This window comes from Mirounga leonina, unplaced genomic scaffold (genome assembly GCF_011800145.1).
Source record: "Mirounga leonina isolate KUSES-001 unplaced genomic scaffold, KU_Mleo_1.0 Mir_91, whole genome shotgun sequence".
In the NCBI taxonomy this organism is placed as follows: Eukaryota; Metazoa; Chordata; class Mammalia; order Carnivora; family Phocidae; genus Mirounga; species Mirounga leonina.
The window spans coordinates 36629617-36651847 of NW_023270839.1; the positions used below are offsets into that span (position 1 = coordinate 36629617).

A 22231-nucleotide genomic window follows, 5' to 3' on the forward strand; every position below is an offset into this window, starting at 1 on the left:
GCTGGGACAACTGGACACCCACGTGCAAAGAATAAAGTTAGAACAGTACATCATATATAAAAATTAACTCAAAACAGATCAAAGACCTAAATGTAAGAGCTAAAACTATAAAACTCTTAGAAGAAAACATAGGGGTGAATCTTTGTGATCCTAGAATAGGCCAAGGTTTCTTAGTACCTAAAGAACAAGCAACTAAAGAAAAACAGGTAAATTAAACTTCATAGAATTAAAAAGCTTTTGTGCTTCAGAGGACATTGTCAAGAAAGTAAAAAGAGAAAATACTTGCAAACCACGTATCTAATAAGGATGTTATCTCCAGAATCTATAAAGAACTCTTATAATTTGACAATAGAAAGACAAATGACCCAATTTAAAAATGGACAATAGATCTGAATAGACATTCCTTCAAAGAACATAAACAAATGGACAATATGTACATCAAAAGGTATTCAACATTATTAGTCATTAGGGAAATGCAAATTGAAACCACAATGAGACACTACTCCACACTCACCAGGATGGCTAAAATTAAAAAACAAAAAACAACAACAAAAAGTAACAGTAAGTATTATAGAAGATAGGAGAAATTGGAACACTCATCCATTGCCCATAGAAATGTAAAATCGTAGAATTGCCTTGGAAAATAACATATATAAATACGTAGTTACCATATGACCCAGCAATTCCACTCTTAGGTGTATATACCCAAGACAATTGAAAACCTAGGTTCACAAAAAGACTTGTAAATGAAAGCTCATAGAAACATTATTCATAATAGCTAGATTGTAGAAATAATCCAAATGTCCACTAAAACTAATGACAGATAAATGAAATGTGTTATACCTATTCAATGGAATATTACTCAGCCATAAAAAGGACTGGAATACCATCCAATACCAACATGGATGAGCCTTGAAAACATGATTTCAAGAGAGAAAAGCCAGTCACAAAAGACCACGTATTGTATGACTCCATTTTCATGAAATTTCCACAAGAGACAAATTTATAGAGACAGGAAGCAGGAGTGGGGTTGGATGGAGAAAATGGAGAATGAGTACTAACGGGCATAGGGCTTCTTCGGGGGCTAATGAAAATGTTCTCAATGTGATCATGGTTATGACTGCATAACTCTGTGAATCAATTATATGGTATGTGAGTTATACCTCAACAAAGCTGTTTAAAAACTAGAAAGTAAACTAGCCCATGCTCACTGACAGAAGTGATGTACAGAAAAGTCTAACATAGGACAAAAATGTCGCCCAAGACCACCAGAGATAAGCCTTACTAACATTTTGGTTTCTTTCCTTCTGAAATTCATTTTCAATAGTGACTTTTATGGTTGAAATTATAAGCAGACACTATTTTATGTGAATTCACTTCCTGCCTCAGAATAACCCCCAGTGCCACAGTCCCTGGACACTTGGCCCAACACTTTGTCCCTACCTCCCAACATCCTCCCCTTGAGCCCTCTGCCCAGGACCCTTGTCCTCACCCAGATGGTGTCTTCCGGTGACTGCCTGGCTGGAAAACCCCTACCTCTCCCTTCATTGTCTGTGCAGATGTCTCCTCCTCAGTGAAGCTTCCCCAGAGCCTTCAGCAGTTGCTTCTACTGACGCTTCTTTCACGGATCACCCTTTGTTCTCATGAGGGGCTCCTACTCCTAAACTGGGCTCTTCAGTTGCAGATTCAATATTTATTCCCCTTTAGAAGAAAGGGATTACGGAGCAGGAGAGTATTTTGGGTTAGGATATGGAGTGGGGAGGTTGGACCTCCTCTCCTCAAGTGCCCCACCTTCCCCCTGGAGTCCCCAGCACCCATAGGCTGTCAACAAAAAAAGAATGGAGCTTGGCCCCCCTTTCCACCGATCTCTGAGGTTCCAGGAAAGGAGCCAGGTCAGTCAGCCTGAGACTCCTCATGTGTCCGCTTCACCACAAAAATCTGGGAACAGTGCATTCCAACTAACACAAAAAGATCGATCTCTCCTGCTCTCTCTCTCAACAGAGATGGACTTATTCTGAGATTGCAGAACTCAGGAAATGGAGCCCATCTCCTTGTTATCAATGTAAAAACTGAGCTGAGCTATTTGTGATCTAAATCAAAATAGAACGGTGTCTGGCAAACTCATTTTTCTCAGGCCCCGGCAGCTCCCCAAGATACATTGTCTACTGATGGGGGTGGGGGGGAGAGACAATGGCAACTGCCAGGAGCCATTGATCACTTGTTTTATGTGCAGAATGAATCCTTAATCACTGTCGCTTCAGAAAGAAAGGGGAAATTGAGATGGATTCTCAAGTGCCAAAGGCAGAGAGCTTGGTAATTGTAGCTCTTTCATTAAAACTTTGGAGCGTCATCAGTTAGCCAGTGGTTGCTCATCTCCGCCTTGGCGTCCACATCTTGGCTCATTGCTAAGGGGTGCCACGAAGAGTCCTAAGAGCCATGGGTAATCTATCCTCAGTGTGAGCCCAGGGCTCAAGAATCTCATCAAATGGCATTTGACATCTCAGCCTGGCATTTGAGGACCTACCAGATGGACCCAACTTACCTCTCCAACCGTAGCACTTCCTACTTCCTGAGCCTCGGTTTCCTTATTTGTGAATAGGAGCAAAACCCTGCATTGCCTCATTCACCCATGGTATTTTACTCTTCTGTCCCACGTCCTGCACTAGGTCTTCCTATTGGCGGTGACATTTATTTATGTATTCATTCACCTTGCAAATAATTATTAACTGCATATTGTGTGCTCACTGGTTAGCAAAAAGAGTCATGGTCTCTAACCACCCACTCCCTTGGGGCTTTTCACCTGGAGCACACACTTTCAACAGGAGGCAATACTGCCCTTTGGTTCTGGGGGAATAGAAAAAAAAAAATCTTACTCTTTTAATATAAAAAGCACAAATATGCCTGCAGAATATAAACAGACATGCAGCATATTAAGGGAGGAATGATTAGGGGGAATATGTCTGAAAAGGCTCCTTAGGGGAGCAATAATGAAAAGACAGTCACTCGTCTACACTGGTTGAGAGTGACTTTCTGCCCTTTTTATCTACCTCATGTAGCACAACTCAGTACACGTCCCCTCCTGCCAAAAAACCTCTAAACACCCATTTCTCTTTCCCCCTCCTCTTTGTTCCCATGACGACCTCTACACAGCACTCATCCCTGAGCTCCCGTCCAAGGCTCTGACCCATGGCTCTGTCCCCCACGCTGGTCTGTAGGATGCTTGCAGACAAGACTCTAATCTTGACCTATGTTTAACCTCAGGTCAGCTGACACTTCGTAGGTGTTCAAAAAACGTTGAATGGATGAATAAGTGGCAGGACACATCTCACTCTGCGGTTCCCAGGGTGGAGAAAAAACGAGTTAAAGAAACCAACATTTACTGAGACCCTCCTGTGTACCACACACCATGACAGTCCACGGCACGGCCTACCTCACTTCCATTTTCACCACAGCCCTGCAGATACCAGGGCAGAAACTGTTCCCCCTGGAGAAAGGAGGGTTCATCAAGGTCCCATGCGGTGGTGTGTTGAAGCCAGCCAGCTTCTGTGCCTCCCCAGAGCCTATTAAATTTTCAGGGATTTTTCAGGCCAGGCGTTCAACTATTCATAGCTTGTAATTAGCTATCATAGGAGTATTTACACCACAGAAATGGGCAAACATTACATGTCAGGGCTTTTTCTACCCTCCTCTGAGAGCCAGTTTATCAGCATATCCCTGGTTCCAGGCCTGACAAGTGAGAGCCAGGAAAGGGGATAGGGTTTTTCCATTTAACCACATTGCCCCCTACCAGCTGTGGGGCGAGGGGGGGGGGGCGGGGGGCAGAGGGAGATATCCATCTGTGCCCATGAAGACTTCATCCAGGATCTCACCTGCTACCACTTTTCTTTCACTGAAATGCCATTCCTTGCTCTTTAGTAAATTACTGACCGGAAGTGCAAAAAGAGGACCCCTGAAAATCACCCTTCTGGAACTTGGAATCACCTCTGTTCTCTAGGAGGCAAAGGTCAGGGAGAAGAGGCCAAAAACTCTCCTCGAAATTGATACCCCAAAGCCAGCATCCAACAGGCTTCCGGTTGCCCTCACAGGGAACCTTGCAGAAGCCTTTCCTAGATACTACAACCATTTGTCCATCTCTGGAGAGTACAGGTTAGTTAGGGCAGGGACCAAGGGTTTCGACCTCTGCATCCATCTCCAGAATGCAGCCCAGTGCCCGGCACACAGTTAGCAATCAGTAGATATGCCCGTGGAATAACACCCACCAGACCCAGATGCAGCTCCCCGGGGGACCAGTCCCCATACCATATCCAGGGATGGCAAGCAACACCTCCAGTGGATTTTAACAAACTGAGTCAACCTCAAAACTCTTTAAACAGCTCTTCTAATCCCTTGACCCTTTTGCATTTCCCACAAGACTCCAATAAAATTTCAAAATGCCTTGAGGATGGTCTGGCTGTAAGTTTGAAATGCTAAATGTCTTATTAGACCAAGGACTTTGGGCCTGACTCCTGGAGAATGCTGATCTGCTCGGAGTAGCAACAGCAAGAGCTGGAGTGTTGCCACATCACGGCGTCATTAGCAACCAGACAGAGTTATTCAGCACATACCTTTTAATGTCGAGTCTCCGTTTTCTGACTGCTTGACAAGCCAGGGAGGATAAATAAAGGAGGCTCCTGGTGCATCTGGCTTCCCTTCACATTAGGTTCTCTGATGGGATCCCTGATTTAAGACCAGGATCCAATTGAGAGCTGTGCTCATAGCACAATAAATAATAGGGAAACCTCAAGCCTGCACTGGTATGTTGTGTTAGTCCAGGACCACATACTGTGTCATTATTTATCATCAAGCAAATCCCTATTTCGGTTTCTAGAAAAAGGTATCATAGAGAGAATTAATACTGAAAATGGAAAGAAGAATTCAGGGAGGAAGAGTATCTTTGTTGGGGAGTAAGAGTCAACAGGTAAAGAAAACATTTCAGTGGATGTGTTCAAAATAGTTATAAGAGACAGTGAAGGTTTTGTTTTTCCTGGCCACTTTTGTCATGATTTCTCCCAACGTCCTCTTGCAATTGACATTAGGAAAAAAGAGTAAAAAGGATTCCTTATCAACACTGATCAAGTAGCTGAAATTTTTAACCAGAATTCCAACATGCTGTGAGTCTTTGAAACAAAGATTATTCATTAAGTTACACCAAAATACAGTTTAATTCTGTCCATTTGTAAGACTTTTTATATCAATAAATTCACAAAGTAGGAGAAAATATTCCATGTTAACCCAATAACCCAAATTTTTAGAAACTATATAGCCTCAATATTCCCCCTTCAGCCTCCTCTCCTTTCTAAATCTATATAACAACTTGTGGGATACACTGAGTCACAGATGCAGGGACTGAGGAGCAGAGAGGTTGAGTAAGTTGCACAAAGTAACCCAGCCAGCAAGTGCTGGGCCTGGGCTTCACTCGGGAAGTTGCTGTCTCCCAAGTGTGTGGCTTCCACTATCCTCACCTCTATCCCACCCCCATCCCCTGAGCCCTTCCAGCCCTACTTCCTGGGCAGCCCCACAAAGGCAGGATGAAAGGGTGCCCTGGAGATGTCCCTCTCCTCCTCCTGCCACAGTGGTCTTGTCACTTCCAGGGAAGACTGGAGTCTGTGTTCCCTTGAGCCTCTGCCACCCCGGGCAACCAAGGCCCGCCAGGAGGGGCCAGCCATGGAACTGGGTGGGCAGGACAAGCCCCAGGTTGGAAACGCAAGTACAGCCGGCAGTGGGAGACGAGCTCAGCTCATCCACCCCACCGCGGACGGGAGTGACAAGGATCAGCATTTGGGCTTTCCCAGCTATTCCTCACAACGAGGTCATAGAATAAATAAGTGGAACCAGCCCCATTTCACAGATAAGGCAAATGAAGCTCACAGGTGTAGTCACCTGCCAACGCCTGCAGTAAATGGCACAGTCATCACTCAAACCCGCATCTTAGATTCCCAGATGCCTGGATTTTTCCGTAATAATAAGGAAAGTCCCAGTGTGGGCAACCTGTGGTGCCCAGGGGCTGATTCTCTACTCCCCCGTGGTGGGAAAGACCACAGACTCCGGAGTCAGGGAGCCCTGGTGGAGATAGGGCTCAGAGACGTGGGCAGTTCCTCCAGCCCTCGGGGCCGTGACGCCCTCATTTCTCTAGGGAAGGGGAACCAGGCAGCTGCCGGGGTCGCCGGGACGCCCCGGGACAAGCGCCCCGCCGGCCGGGCCGCGCGCACAGGGTGGGGTGGTCGCCCCGCGTGTCAGGCCCCGCCCCCTTCAGGGAGGGTGCGTCTCTTTAAAGCCGCAGGCAGGAGCCCACAGCCGCCGGCGGCCCCTACCTGCGCGGGGTTCCTTCACGGGGGCGCCTCGTCCGGCTCTGACGACGGGCTGATCCGGCGGGAAGGTCACCGCCAGCCGCCGTTTCTCTACCCAGAGGGAGAAAATGACGGAGCTGCCGTGGGACCAAGGGGCTGGAGACGTAGCCAGCCGTCGCGTGGGGCCTGATTATCCGGCAGTCGAAGCCCTGGGAACATTTGAGATCCCCACCAACCCTGAAGTACCCTCGCTAGCCCTCCAAGTTCGAGTTCTCTACCCAGGCGTCCAAATCCAGCGAGGCACGAGGGGGCTACGGTGGCCTCCGGGGGCCACTTCTAACAAGCGCCCCAAATCTCGGGCTCCAAACGGCGCTGCGCGATTGGGCCTGCAACAGAGAGGCGCTGTCAAGGAGGGAAAACCCAGAAACATAAAACAGGATCCCAGAACACAGCCAGTTAAGCCCCCTAAATTAACAGGTGGAGAAACCAAGGCCAGGAGAGAGAAATGCTTAACAGCCGGCACACAGCTGGTGGCTGAGCGCGCAGACCAGCCTTTCCACTTGGCCTCCTCCCTTTGCCCACACTGCCTCTTTGCCTTCGTGCTTAGATCCTGCCATTGGCACGGGCCTGTCCCCCTCCACCCACCCCAGAAGCATTGCCAAATTTGCCGTTACCAAGACTCCCTTTGACCCTATCATCCTCTGTCCATCACTCCCAACAGCTCTTCCATAAGCTACCCAGTAAAGAACAACACGGTTCCACCAGCATTTGGGGATCTCCTTTGGTGTAGCTTCATACAGCCTTTCTAGCCTTAGTCCTCCCTCCTATTCATCCATTCATTCCACAAATACTTAATGTGTACTGAATTGAAGCGGGCACAGAAATAAGGGAGTCAAGAGCAAAACTGTTTCTGGCCTTAAAAGCTGCTAATTTAGGGCAAGAAACATCCACATAAACAGAAAATTATCATACAGTGTACTAAGGGGCCGGAAACAGACATTTGCTAGGAAATACGGGTACCCAGAGAAGGACTACAATATGAAGCCAATAGGAAGAGGGAGGTGACATTTAGGAGAGTCTTCCAGGGAGAAAGATGCCTGAGTTGCATTTCAAAGTGGACAATGGCTAGTTAATGGGAAGGACCAGAGGGGCACCAGGAGAAGGTACAGCCAAAGTGAGAAAAAGGCACAGAGTTAGAATGTAATGTATTCTTTTTTATCTCTGTGCTTTTGGTTACTCGGAATCTAAAAAAAGATAGGTTTTTAATAAATGGTCACCAGATGAATGAATGATGCATGTGAGGAACTTCAGGAAGTCCCATGTTGCTGTGACACCAAAGAATGAGACAGGTGGGCGTGATGCCACACGGGTGGCAAGGCCAGAAGAGGGGTCACATTTCGGGCCATGGAGGGCCGTGTGTATTGTTCAAAAAGGCTTAAACTTGATAGTACAGGTCAGGGATTCTTAAAGTCTAGCCTTCAGGGTCCAGTGCCCTCTCCCCTGAGGTTTAAAATGTGTAAGTAAGCAACTTAAAAAAAATCTAGTAAGCAAAGTTTTGTGCATGAATTTAACTTTTATCAGACTCTAAAAGGAACTCATGACCCCAAACATGCAAAGAATAACTGGGAGAAGGGTTGAAACACGTTTAAAGTTTGTAGGCCAGAGACGGCCAGTGTGAGGTTTATTATTTATGTGGATCCCACTGATGTATGAGAATAGGGCCTTTGTCTTTTTCACTGCTGTATCTCCGATATGTATCACCATGTTTCATATAGGACAGGCATTAAATGGGGAAAGAATGACAGCTGTGTGGAGTGGAGGATGGGCTTGAGGGGACAAGACCAGAGGCAAGGAATCTGTTAGGAGGCTGTTGGAGTAACCCTGAATGGAAGGGGGGGAAGGTTGTTGGTATAGAATAAAAGTGACATATTTGAGAAATATTTTGGAAGTAAAATTAACAGGATTTGATGGTTTACTGAACATGGGAGGTGAGGGGAAATGAGTAGTTAAGGATGATTTGCACTTTTCCAGCTTGACAGAGAGCTAAATGACGGTGCCATGGACAGAAATAAAGGAACCAGGAAGCAGAGCACCTTCAGAGTGGCTGGTGGTTAGTTCTGTTGAGATGTGGCCAGCAACTGGAAGATGCTAAGTAGGCAGGGCACAAGAGGCTGAAGCTTGGAGGTGAGATTTGAGCTGGAGACAGACACACACGTGGGGATCAGGAATATAAAAGTACTAAAACCCTGTGAGTAAGTGAGGCCACCTAGGGAAAGTAAAGAGAGGGCAGGAGCAGGCCAAGGAGGGAACTCTCAGGAAACCAGCATCTAGGAAGTACTCAGAGGGATACAAACATGCAAAAGAAGTAGTGAGTTTACACAAGGAGATATGACAAAATCCAGGAAAGGGAGCCCTTGATGAAGGAGGAAGCGTCTGGTGTAGGCAGATGTGGCCGAGGGTTCAGTAAGTGAAAGACCAACAGCTAGTCACTGATTTGAAATAAAGAGCTTATGGATGGCCTTAGGGAGGAGGATTTCAGTGAAGCATGAGAAGGGAAAGTCAGAGGGTACAGGACATGATAGGCAATGAAGAAATGGGTGCTGTAAAAGGAGGCTCTCTTTTCACGGTGTCTATACAACCAGAGGTGAAAGGAATGAGATTATATCCAAAGTGGGCCTCAGGATAAAGGATGTATCTTTTTCAGATGATGAAGTCTTGACAGTGTCTTCTTGCTGTCCTTCTTCTGCTAGATTATAAATTCTTTGAAAGCAGGGATTACAATTTATGCTTTTGTAAATCCCTCCCATAGCATCTAGTACAATCTGCATAGAAAATGTGAGCACTCATTCATTCATTCAGTATTTATTGAGCATCTACTTTTTGCCAGATTCTCTTCCAGGTATTTGGGTTAAATCAGAAAACGAAATAGACAGTCCTTCTAAGTGCTTAATTCTAGTGACAACAGATGAACAATCAATAATAAATATAATAAGTATGTGAAGCACATGGTAGGCAAGAAGGTGAAAAGTGCTATTAAAAAAAAGGAAACAAGGGACGCCTGGGTGGCTCAGTCGGTTAAGCGGCTTCCTTCGGCTCAGGTCATGATCCCAAGTGTCCTGGGATCGAGTCCCACATCAGGCTCCCTGCTCAGCGGGGAGCCTGCTTCTCCCTCTGCCTGCCGCTCTCCCTGCTTCTGCTCTGTCTCTCTCTGACAAATAAATAAATAAAATCTTTAAAAAAAAAAAAAAAGGAAACAAGGTAAGGGGAATCAGAGTGGTGAGGATGGGAAGCAGTGGGCTGCAAGAGAAAGCAAGATTTGAGCAAAGGCCTAATGGGAGAGAAGGTGTTCTCCTGATTGGTATCTTGGAGAAGAATGTTCTAGAGAAATGGAGGTGATCAACCACCTCAGTTTGCCCAGCACTGCAGGATTTTCCAGGATATAAGACTTTAAGGGCTAAAACCAGTACTAACACCAAGACTCTCAGTAATAAAACCCTAGGAAAGGGACCAGCTAAAGGCCCCAAGACGGGAGCATGGAGCATGACCAATGTGTTCTAGGAGGCCAGTGTGCCAGAAGCAAGCAAGTGAGGGGAGAGGAAGAAGAAACAGAGGCCGCCCCACAAGCCACAAAGTCACCTGTATGCCCAGTGCATGTTGAGCACTTTTGTGTGCCGGGTATGCATACTGAGTATAGGGAATATACATCCATTAATAAAACAGGGGAAAGTGTAAGTTTCACAGAGAGGTGAAGCACTGTAATGACTGTCAGGCAAACATACTTTGCACAGCAACTTCATCACATTGTCCCCACCCCAGACTGCCAGGTGACAGAGGCGCCCCTGTCCTGCCTCCATGGGCTGCACACTCCAGCCACTGCCCCATTAATGAGACTGCTGTTCATCCTTTCATTGGCCCCCAGGGGCCATGTCCTGAGCAGCACAACCAGCCCAACCCAGAGACAGAGTGGGACGCTGCCTGTTACAAATTCATAATCATACCACCCCTGCCTCCCATCCCCACCTCGGCAGACTCCGTTCTGCCATGTTACTTTGCCCTTGGGGAGAGACAATGGCTTCCTCCAAGGGGTCTCCAGACACTTGGTGACCCATAAGATGGCAATGAGGAAGGTTCCTTCTGAAGTTTTTGAGATTTCAAATAAGCCACTGAAATAATGTCCACAAATTCTCTTGCATTTCATAAAACATAAAGATGTGTATGTGGAACTGATTCCTAATTAATTAATGAAGTTTGCTTCTTTCAGAAACACCTCATGGAGCATGGAGCTGGTAGGGAGAAAGATAGTGAGGGGGCTCCCTAGTGTCAGGAGATTAAGGAATTCTGAGTTAAAACTTCAGCTAAAATGGAAGTGTGTTGTCTGAGAAAAGCAAATGCATTAGGCTATCATCATTGATTAACACTTGAGCTCAAATGAGCTGGTGAGATTAGCTGTTCAGAAGTCAAAGCTTTGAGTGGCACCAAAGAGGGAAGGAGGATGACAGGACACTGGGAAGAGCCAGGACGGTCCTGCACAAAGAACTGGGAAGAGGCATGGACCCAGGGTTCAGAGAACCTGATGTCGAAGGTCCATACAAATAATCACAGGCCACAGAGCAGTTTGACATTCTCTTCTTCATTTGCCTTCCACGACCCAGGATGGGCTGAGAGTTTTTTGTTTTGTTTTGTTTTTTTAAGATTTTTATTTATTTATCAGAGAGAGAGAGAAGGAGAGCACAAGCAGGGGGAGGGCAGGCAGAAGGAGAAGCAGACTCTCCACTGAGCAAGGAGCCCGATGGGGGGCTGGATCCCAGGACCCTGGGATCACAACCCGAGCCAAAGGCAGATGCTCAACTCACTGAGCCACCCAGGCATCCCAGGATGGTGAGAGTTCCAACTGTCCTCTAAAAGGCAACACAAAGTGGTAGAGCCAGGTGCCCTGGGTTCAAAGCCCAGCTCTGCCATTGGACTAGCTGTGTGATTTGGGGAACTTACTTAACCTCTCGATGTCGATCCTAAAAATGGAGGTAACTACAGTGCCAACTTCATAGGGCTACTATGAGGATTAGATGAGCTAAATCACAGGACTCTCTTGGAACATACTTGACATAAATGTTAGCTGTTATTTTATAAATGAGGGTGAAAGGCACAATGAGGTGAAGATATTTGGCCAAGGTCACCAGCAACAAAAGAGCAAAGCCTAGATTAGGAGGCTTCAACTTCCCTGAGGAAATGAATCATCTGGGAAACTTAGTTACAGAAGACCGATTCCCAGGCCCCATCCCGATTTCTGACTGGATGGGGCTGGTTTGGGCAGGTAGACTGCGCTGGAAGAGAGTAAAAATCCGTTTGGAATGGCACTGCCCAGGTGATTCTGATGTAGGGGATCTAAGGGGACAGTTTGAGGAACACTGGCTTAGACTTGGAGACTCTGCCCCTTGCACTTGGCATTGTCCGGGAGACCATGGGGGCCCAGGTAGACCCCTTCTTCCCAACCCCTTGTCCAACAGTGTAGCACTTGTGCTCCTCACTCACAGTGCATTTTTCTTTCTCTAGTTTCCAAGGGGAAGAGTGCTACAACCAATGTCAGAGCGGGGGAGTTTTCTTCAAGACCAAGAGCTTTAAAACCAAGCTCCACTTCAGAGTGGATTTTACCACTGGGGTCTGTAATGGAAATGCTGACATAATCTTAATTATGAGAGAGAATTTCTCTCGGATGGAAATGCAGTGACCCCAGAAGACTCCATTTGCAAGTCCTCCTGACCTGTAAGAGGAGATGCCTGGTGGAATATTTTGGGTAATATATTATGCATCTACTTATCCTATGATCCCCATCTGTGGGCTTAGCAAGGCAGTATTTTGAAGAAAGGGAGAAAAAAATATATGAACACCAGGCTTGAGAACACTCGCCTGGATCAGAGACCAGGGTGAGCTTTCTACTCTGCAGTGTTTTGCATTTCATATGAAGTGAAATCTATTTCAGGTGCTGCTGAAAATGCAGGAAAAGTACCAGTGACTGGAGTCCTAGGAATTAAACTGGCCTCAGTTCAGAGATGCAGAGTGGTCTCACACCATCATTCCTGCATATTCATAATCCACCAATGTGAAGAGGTCTTTGTTAAAAAAAAAAAAAAAGAAGAAGAAAGAAAGGAAAAGGAAAAACAAAGTTCCTTGGGAAGTGTCCTCTCATACGAATTGAGGGGTTCCCTTCACCCCAGCCCTGGGAGGCACGGGTGTGTGGCCTGCGTCTGTCCTCTAGCATTTGACTTTGTGCTTCCGCTGCCAGTCGCTGCCTTGCTGAGCTGGGGAGGCTGTGGGCTCTAGGTTGAATCTATTACTTACAAAGCCAAGCCGCTTCCCTGGAGAGTGGGGGGCAGTATTGAGGTCTTGGGCTTCTAGCTGAGGTAACAGGACAGATCCCTAAGCAGGAATGGGCAGCCACGTAACTCTCTTTCTCAACAGAAACCAATGAAATGGTGCCTTCCTAAGAGGCCTGAGGAACTGGAGAGTGTCCGGAGTGGGCCACAGTTCGCTGTCAGCCTCTCTCTGCATTCATCTAAGTGGTATCGAGTCACCACGATATGTTTTTTGAAACATACATTTCCATGAATGTTGACAAACCTATATACTCGTGTGACAACACCCTAATCAGGATGGAGGATGTTCCCATCTTCCCAGAATGTTCCTCCTGCCCCTTTGCCATCAATGTCTCAAGGGGCACCACTGTTCCCACATCTATCACCAGTAGGTGAGCTTCTAGAATCCTATAACAGTGATACCAGTGCACTCGGAAAGCATGTGCCCATTTTTGTTTGGCTTTTCTCGTTCAACGCAATGATTTTGAAACTCAAGATGCCCTTTGTGTGTCCATGACTTGCTTTGAACCACTTTTTCAGTGTTGGGAACTCACTCTCCAGTCCCACCGCACACAGAGGCACCCGTGTTCCTGAGCCAAGAAAGCCTCAGCTCAGTGGGAGCTCCAGCCTCTGTAGCGGCTCTTCTTGGTTGTGGAGCTCGGAGGGGCCCGAGGGAGCCAGGGGGTTCTCACACCTTCTCCATCCTTCCTCCCAGCCGCTTCCCAGGGCTGGTGTCAGGCAGGAGTCCCCCAGCAGCCCCTTCCCATCCCCAGCACGTTCGCCATCTTGACCAGCGTGCCATGGGTGAGGGGGACAAAAGAGTCTGGAGGCCCTTGCAGTGAAAAGTTTTCTTAGCTGTGGTAAGAAGGAAGCGGTGGGGCTGAGGGAGGGCATGTTTCCCAGGCCTCCAGAGTCTCTGTGCTAATTTATCCTTCCTCTCAAATTGCCTCCAAACTTCAGTAATAAGCACGCTCGTAGTTCACTGATGAAATACATTCTTCCAAAGCAATTTTAAAATAATCGTGGTGTATGCTAAACCTTAAAAAGAAAAGGAAAAAAAAGAAAAGAAAGAAAGAAAAAGAAAACCCTGCAACCAAGTCATCCTAGACGGAGCGGCAACCACAGAATTTCATAATTAGGAAATGCAGTGTCATTTCTGAACGTTATTGCACCTTTGAAAAACGGTATCAAACTGAGGAAGGCATATTTGATACCCGATTGATTTCAGATTCCAAGTCAACTGCAGTAAAATAATGAGCTGCCTCTGTCGTGAACGGCTGACTCCAGCTCAGAGGGTCTGGGAGGGAAGGCATGGAGTGGTACGGGGCCCCAAGGCCTCTGAAATGAAGCTGAGGGGCCACTGCGCTGGGGGGAGCATGCAGGACCCCGACTGCCTCTTGCATTAATGCTTTTGCCCAAAGGGCTATTTTTGAACTCAGGTTTTATTTCAAGGCCCCTTCAATTCTGCTTGCCAACACGGATGCTGGGAATTGGGAGGATCAAAGCCCTGGACTGGAGCTGGCTTGTAGTTCCCCCATCACCCCAGGGCTGGCCCAGGCCCCAGGGGGCATGGGGCGCAGTGTGCACGGTGTGATTTCACTGACCCCCTGCCCTTCGCCATCACCGCCAGGTTCTCTCACCCACTACCCGGTGCTCCACAGCCCATTAGAATTTCATTCATAAAATTAGCCTGTCTAGCACCTGGAAAGGGATGGCCTGTCATTATCGTCAACATCGCCCTCAAAGCCAGAAGGCTTCCAAAGCCTTTCCGACACTGGGCCCCTCAGGCCCTGCTGCGGGGGGCTGCACTGCTTTGTGATGTCGCCAAGTCATGGAGTTACAATGGTTAGAAAAGGCTTCTTTCCCTTCACCACAGATTCGCTTCCTGTTAACTCTCTTTTTTCCCCCACCATGAATATTCATTTTATTTTTTGTTATTTAAATTCAATTAGCCAACATATAGTACATCATTAGTTTTTGATGGAGTGTTCATTAATTCATCAGTTGTGTAGAACACCCAGTGCTCATCACATCACGTGCCCTCCTTAATGCCTGTCACCCAGTTACCCCATCCCCCCCCCACCTCCCCTTCTGCAGCCCTCAGTTTGTTCCCCAGAATCAAGAGTCTCTCATGGTTTATCTCCCTCCCTGATTTCTTCCCTTTCAGCTTTCCCTCCTTTCCGCTGTGATCCTCTGCACTATTTCTATTATTCCACATATGTTCATAGCAGCAGTGTCCACAATAGCCAGACTGTGACAGGAGCTTCCTGTTAACTCTCACCCACATCACAGCTCTTCAGACCTCTGGGGATGGTTCTGAAGCCCACAGCGCATGTGCTGGTACCAGGCCCACACAGCCTCCGGCTCCCAGTGTGGCTCTCCGAATCTGTGGGCTCCCTCTCAAGCCTTGGGTAGATCCCTGGGCACAGCCCTCAGTCAGCGCCCAGTATCCCTCACCCCTTGGATGGGATCCCTGAGATGTGTGCTCTACACCAGTTCCCAGAGTTTCTCCGAAGCTTGCAGCCCAGTTCCCTGCAGTGGGAACCAGCTGGATAACACACCCTTTCCTAGCTGTCTTTCCTTCCTTGCCTCACTTCTCCACACCCCTTCCAGGGTTTTCTGTACTTCCTGAATAAAACACATGCCCCACTCCTTGTCTCGGGGGTCTGTTTCCGGGGAAGCCAACTAAGGCAACGCCCTACTTAAGTTCTCTTCCCCGAGCCAAATATTCCTGGTGCCCTTCTCCTATTCCTCATGCAGCACTGTTTCCAGACCTGTCACAAGGCCTGGCCATGTTCTCACTGGTCATCTCGCTTGCAAAGATCTCTCCCACGGGTTATGCCCGGGACAGGACACAATGCTCCTAGCACATCTAGCCAACACACTTCATGTCCCGGGTTTCCCTTGACCTGGGCACCATACGTCTCTTCTTAGCCTTAAAACGGCATTTGCTTTTTTCATGCTTTTATATCTTGTAATCTCCTTGTTAATGCAAAATTCCTGGTCTTCTGACTTCAACTGCTAATGCACCAGACTTACTTTACTCTGGACTGGGTAAACATGCTCTCTGTGTCTTCATCCAAATACTGAATGTAATTGTGAGATAGGACAGGCTCAGAGACATGGCCCCACCACATATTATATTACTAGAGGCCTTAGATTGGCCACAAGTCCTTAATCCCATCCTGTGGGAACAGTTGACCAGGCAATGACACATGCATCTAATTGATACCATCAGATTCACATTTTCTGTATTAGATCCATGACTATCACAAGACACTTTGCAAAGGCTCTACTGAAAGCTGGGCCTTTTGTCTAAAAGACTAGAATAGCTCCCAGAATCTTTCATCCTGCCCCCTTGTCCTCTCCCCTTCCCGTGCCACATGGTGTCATCTCACTCAAGCTGGGCCAACATGAAAAACATTTCTCATCTTTTGGGTTCCCAGGTTCTGACGTTTCTATAGATTCTCTCTGGCAGGACAGTTGCTGCCAATATAGGAGCTGCCCCAGAGGCTGGAGAGCAGGGCTCAGCAAACTTTTTCAGCAAAGGGACCGAGAGGAAATATTTAGCCACTGCAGGTCACACAATCTCTGTCACAACTATTTGACTGCTGTTCTCATACAAAAGCAGTCATAAAGGATAGACCAAGGGCATGGCTGTGTCCCAATAAAACTTTGGGCACTGAAATTTGAATTTCATATCATGCTCACATGTTGAAAAATATAATCCCATTTTTCTTGGTTACCCCCCCCCCCCAATTTAAAAAATCCATTCTTAGCTCACAGAACATACAGAAAGAGCTGGAGGGCCAGATTCAGCCTGTGGCCATAGTTTGCTGCCCTGCTATAGAGAATGAGAAAAAGCATGAACTCCACGAATGCTCGGAGTCCCATACTTGCAGCTGTGGGATCCGGGGCAAGCCCCTTAGCCTCTGACTCTGCTCAGCTTCCAAAAGGGATACTGTAGGGACTGAGTGAAGGCAAGTCTGTGCTCAGGAGTACAGATGCACAGATGCGAGGTACATCTCCAACCTGCTACCCCAGGCTGGCTCTCCCTCTGCAAACCCTTCATCTCTAAATGCTCAGACCAGAGGCTTGTAATTTATTTCAGAAATTGGCTGGCAATTTATATCCAGTATGCTCCCTGTCTGAAAAGCTGAACACTAGCCTGCAACCCTCTGATTCCCTCTGGCTCCCTGTGAGCTCTCTAAAATCCTGACAGGAGTCCAGCATCTCCAGGAAGACCCAGCACCCTGAGCTGAGCTGGTCTCCACTTCCGGTCTTGTCCACTGAAAGGTGCTTGGGTCTCTTCTTGTCTCCAGTCTCTTATACATTCAAGTTTTATCTACTGCAAGTTGGAGAGATTTCTCCTTGGTAAAGAAAGAAGACAAGTGTGAGCTCTGCTATACTCTGTGCCCCTTCTGCCTGCTGCACACTAGTTGTCACTCTGTCCCCACCATGGTCTTTAGGTGGCTCTACAGCCATTGCCCACCTTAGCCTTCCTGGGATTCATCCTACAGCAGAGCATGGCAGTGCAGTGTGCTCAGATTTGCCCTTGGCCATATGCTCCCTGGGATGGTTACTCATATTTCAACTTGGCTAAGCTACGGGGGCCCAGTTGTTTGGTCAAATACCAGTCTTGATGTCACCAGGAAGGTGGGGTTTTTTTTTTTTTTTTAGATGAAATTAACATTTAGGTCAGTAGACTTTGAGTAAAGCAGATTTGCTTCCTTAATGTATATGGGTCTCATCTAATCAGTTGAAGGCCTTAAGGACAAAGAATGAAGTTCCCCAAAATAGAAGGAATTCTCAAGACTGCAGCCTAAGAACCCAGCCTGAGTTTCTAACCTGCAGCCCTGCAGAATTTGGACTCAAGACAGCAAAATCAACTCTTACCTGAACCTCCAATCTGCTAGCTTGCTTTATGGATTTCAGGACTTTCATGTGAGCCAATTCCTTAAAAAAAAAAAAAAAAAAAAAAAGTGTCTGTGTGTGTGTGTGTCCATCCCATTCATTCTGTTTCTTTGGAGAAAGCTGACTAACACACTCCTCCCCTCTTTGGGGGTGGTTGGAGTCGTTTCTTTATGAGCCTTTTCCACCTTTTTCTTTTGGGTCATTTCTAATCACATAGACAGAATGGCATTGGGAGCCTCCTGGCCCTGTAACCAATGTTATCTTTTAAGGCCTTCAGGGGGTAAGAATCAGCCTTCCACTCTCTGACCCTTTTGGGGTCATGTGGGGATGATGTTACCCATTCCACTCTCAGCTTCTCTTCTCTTGTAGACAGATTCCAGATTCCACGACAAGGGCCACAGCCTTCTGGGGACTTGTTCTCTCCTACCCCAGATAGATTTCTTTGGGTCCCAATTAACCAGTTTTCCTCTTTGCTTTCTCTCCCTTTGGAGATGAAATTGTCAGCAAGGCAAGACAAGACGTTATCTGTTTTTAGCTGCCTGAGACTCAGGCTGATGGCCAGATGGTTGAAGTCTTCCTTCACTCCTGGATCCTGCGTTCATGCCAGCTTTGTGTTAGGTCTGTAAAAAGTACTATCCATACACTCCTAAAATAGGACTCCTGTTGCCCTCTCTACCAGCACCCTCCCTCCCTGCTGGGATTTGCACTCCAGTGAAAACTTGCTATACTCCAATTCCCCTTCTATGATTTCCAGTTTTACTACTATCAAACATATTATATGATATTCCTTCCCATTAATATGTGCATTGCTGAATCCCAGAATCAGAGTATCTCAGGGTGAGAAGTGGGCTTACAGGTCACTAGAACCTAGGACCACATTTTCTCTCTAAAAACTCCATCAAGAGGTTTAAACACCTTCAGTGGCTAGAAACTCACTTTCTGCCACCATGGATGGCCCTGTCCATCTTTTTCTTTCTTTCTTTCTTTTCTTTTTTACAGCTTTATCTTGCCAGGGCGTGGCAGGGATAGAACAGCTACGGAAGCCTGTGGGAGGGCAAGCAGGGTGCTCACAACTAGAACAATTAAGCCAGGTTTTCCAAAATAAGTGTTTTCAAACCCAAAAATGAATAGAGAAGGGGAGAAAAGAATGGAGGGTTCCTTTATGTATGCTTCCCCCATAACAAAATCTGGCCAGGTTTCTACCTGGCAACATCTATGAAATTTATATTCCGTCTTTGTGACACTTTTTTCCACTTTGTCACTCAATCCCTATTTACTGATATCTCTGAGGTCCTACAGATTTTTCCTGGCCCTTTGCACCATTTATTTTAAAGTAAGAATATGGGAGAAGAATTTAGCAAGAATGGTACCATCACATAAAGTCTAATGAAGGGAGAGAAAACTGCAATGAATGAACAGATTTTATCAAATCAAATTAAAACGTTATTTGAAAAATGAAAACTATAGTAAGACAGGTAAGATAATAGTGCTCAAAGTGTTTGTCTTACACAAAAAGATCTGTAATACATTTATAAGAAAAACATAAGCCCTTTAGAGGATATGAACAGAAGAAGAAATTTAAATGGCCAATGAACAAATGAGGAGATGCTTAGATTCTGATCAAAAAGATGATCAGCAAAATGCATGTTCAGGAAAATATCACTTCCCACTCATAGATCTGGCAAATGGTTTTTTGAAAATGATAACATCCAATAATGGCATGGTTGTAGAGAAGTGGAGTTGGAAATATAAACTGGTAATTTTGGATTTTTTTCAGATGTTAATTTTGTAATACTTATGAAGATCAGAATGTAGATGAATTCTGGTCCAGACACCCCCACTCAGAAGACTGTATTCAACAGAAAGATTTGTACACATATGTAAAAAGATGTAAAAATGCTTAATTGTGGCATTGTAACTGTAATGATTATATTAGTGACACCTGAAATAATTAAATTACCAATAAGGGAGAGGTAGAAAAATTATGCCATATTCATACACTGGATGCTATGCAGAAGTAAAAAGAACAAAGAAGATCAATATCCAATGATCTGGAAAGAAGGTTGTCATATATACTAAAAACAAAACATAAACAGTTGCAGACTAAATGTTTCAGACCAGCTGATTCCACTTGTAAAGATATGCCTGCCGAGACACAGACATGGATGTATCTGCATTACCTGGACAAAGTCAAGAAGGACCTGCCCCAAACTGTGTTCACGTTGGGTGGCCAGGCGAAGGCAGGAGAACTCTCCTGTCTAACTTTATGTAACCACACCTACCATCTCAGAATTGGGACTAAAGGACATTTTAATTCTTTATGTTTCCTACACTTTTCAAATAAATGTTAAAAAAAAAATGTTTTACCACAGCATCTGGCACAACACAAGTGTTCAAAGAGAGTAGCTATGATTTTGATAATTATTATGTACTGTGCCTAGTACAGTGTCATTCTTCTGTACCATTTCTGTAGCCAGATGTTGTTTTCCAGACATCCCTCTCTTCTCAGAAGCAGAGGTAAATATCCCATCTATCTCTGAAGACTCTCAGCCTCTGACTTAAGCTGTTGTTTCCCCTTCTCCCTCCCCCAACACCCATAGAGTTGGAATAATTTCTTTTCCAGCGTGAGAAGAAATGGGAAGTAATGGGTGGGATCAGTGACCTTGGTAGGGTCTTCATGCCAGGCCAGAGACATCATTTAGGAAGACAGCTACCCCCCAGACAGGGTATGCCAACACTATCCAAGGCAGCTTTGAAGCCTTAGGACAGCCAACCACTCACCAGTTTGGAATCTTGCTTCTGAGGTGTCACTGGCACTGTCCATTCAGATTCCAGGTGATCAACACGTTCCAGCTTGCCAAGACTGTCTCCATTTTAGCACGAGAAGTTCCACATTCAGGGCATCCCTTTAGTCTCGTGCAAACTGGGGTCGTGGGTCCCATCCTTTTGGACACCTATTATGTCTGGCTCTGTGTTAAGCATTGGGTTTGGGTACAAAGGTGAACAAGAGCCCCTCTCAAACTGCTGGGGGGCCTTTCAATGCTAATGAGGACACACTGGGGAACAACCAGCCCTATCTTGATGGGATTCATCTAGTGGAGGCATGGGCAGCGTGCCCTGGGAGAGAAGCCACAGGGAGACGAACTGCCTTCTGAGATCTGGACCCAATGTTCTCCACGCTATGGGAGGATTCTCATGCTGGTGGCACAATTCCAAAGATTCAGATTCTCTTTCCCTGGTCTGCCCTATGCCATGGTCTTGCCCCCTTCCAGGGCCCTCCTCTGTGGCACCTCCGGACTCTTGGAGAATGGCTCCTCCAGTCAAGCCAACCACTGCCAGGGAGTGAAGAAAAACAAAGGTCAGGCCCTGAGGGCTACTGGAATAGTCCCACATTTCCGGGTCTCTCTCTGAACTAGATACCTTCGAGGGCTACCCTAATGATACTGCCTTAGTAAATTGGTTCCTGAGCTCTGGAATCTCAGCTGGTCCAGCCACTCCATACCCTTTCTTCCCTGGGAGCACAGTTAATTCATTTGCTCTACTTCCCAGGACTTAAGATTGAATTTCTCTAAGTAAGCACAATCATAGCTGTCACCCAGTCCTTGGAGAAACTCTTGCCCTGTGTTTGCTGCCCCTCTCTCTGGCCTTCCTGATTAGCAGGGGTTCTCAGCTCTGCTTTCTCATTTGCAGTCACATGGAGAGTGTTTTAAATACACCAATGCTGCTTCTCCTCCCCACCACCAGACCAATTAAATTTGAATCTCGGGAGAGGGGCCCAGTCATTGGTATGGTTTAAAGACCCTCCCCACCAAATGACTCTAATATTCAGCCAGGGCTGAGCCTACTGGCCTAAACGGTAAACCATCCCACGTGTGGTACATTTAATGCCATAGGGTAATTGTTAGGCACCTTAGCCCCTCCTACCTATTAACTAGCTATCTTTGAATCAAATAGAGCTCGTCTATCAGTTAATTTAGTCATACTATCTGGAGGTAGAAAATATCACACATTTACAACATATATATAGAGAGAAACATACATAAACCTACAGACAGACACAAACAGAGATGTTACAGAGTCCATTCTAAAGTTCTAGTGATGAATCAGGTAAAATAATACAAAGAACACTGGTTATAAAAGAAGTTAGATCCAAATTGTGCTTCTGGCAGATGGAATAAGTTAAGGTGGCCTGGCCTGTGGCAACAGCTTTTTACTAGTATTTGTGGAGAAGACAGTTAAGTTTTTGCATTCACCAAAGTTCCAAATCACCTTTTCTCCTTTTGTTTTCCTTGCCATAAGAATTTCCTCCCTGAAATTCATATTTCAAAGAGGTGACCCAGATAGGAGTTCCCGGAGAAGACCAGCTGGAGCACTTACATCTCAAAGGCATGGGGAAAGAATGCAAGTTGCTGGGGCACCTGGGGGGCTCAGTTGCTAAGCGTCTGCCTTCGGCTCGGGTCATGATCCCAGGGTCCTGGGATCGAGCCCCACATGGGGCTCCCTGCTCTGCAGGCAGCCTGCTTCTCTTCTACTCCCCCTGCTTGTATTCCCTCTCTCGCTGTCTCTTTCTCTGTCAAATAAATAAATAAAATCTTAAATAAATAAATAAATAAATAAATAAATAAATAAATAAATAAATAA

The 22231-nt window shown here is 46.2% G+C and overlaps 1 long non-coding RNA gene across 3 annotated transcripts in view; it reads right to left on the minus strand.

Moving 5' to 3' along the window:
- Window positions 1-12570: 12570 nt before the first annotated feature.
- Window positions 12571-22231, minus strand: part of LOC118003611 — a 15204-nt gene continuing 5543 nt past the window's right edge. Inside the window, exons 2-4 of one of the 3 annotated variants that reach the window (XR_004677367.1) lie at window positions 20372-20922; window positions 17573-17632; window positions 12571-13714 (exon numbers count right to left, since the gene is read on the minus strand). This is a non-coding gene — a long non-coding RNA (uncharacterized LOC118003611). Of the gene's footprint in view, window positions 13715-16123; window positions 17047-17572; window positions 17633-20371; window positions 22030-22231 lie in introns of those variants that run through there. The other 2 variants (XR_004677366.1, XR_004677368.1) reach the window with 2 other exon arrangements.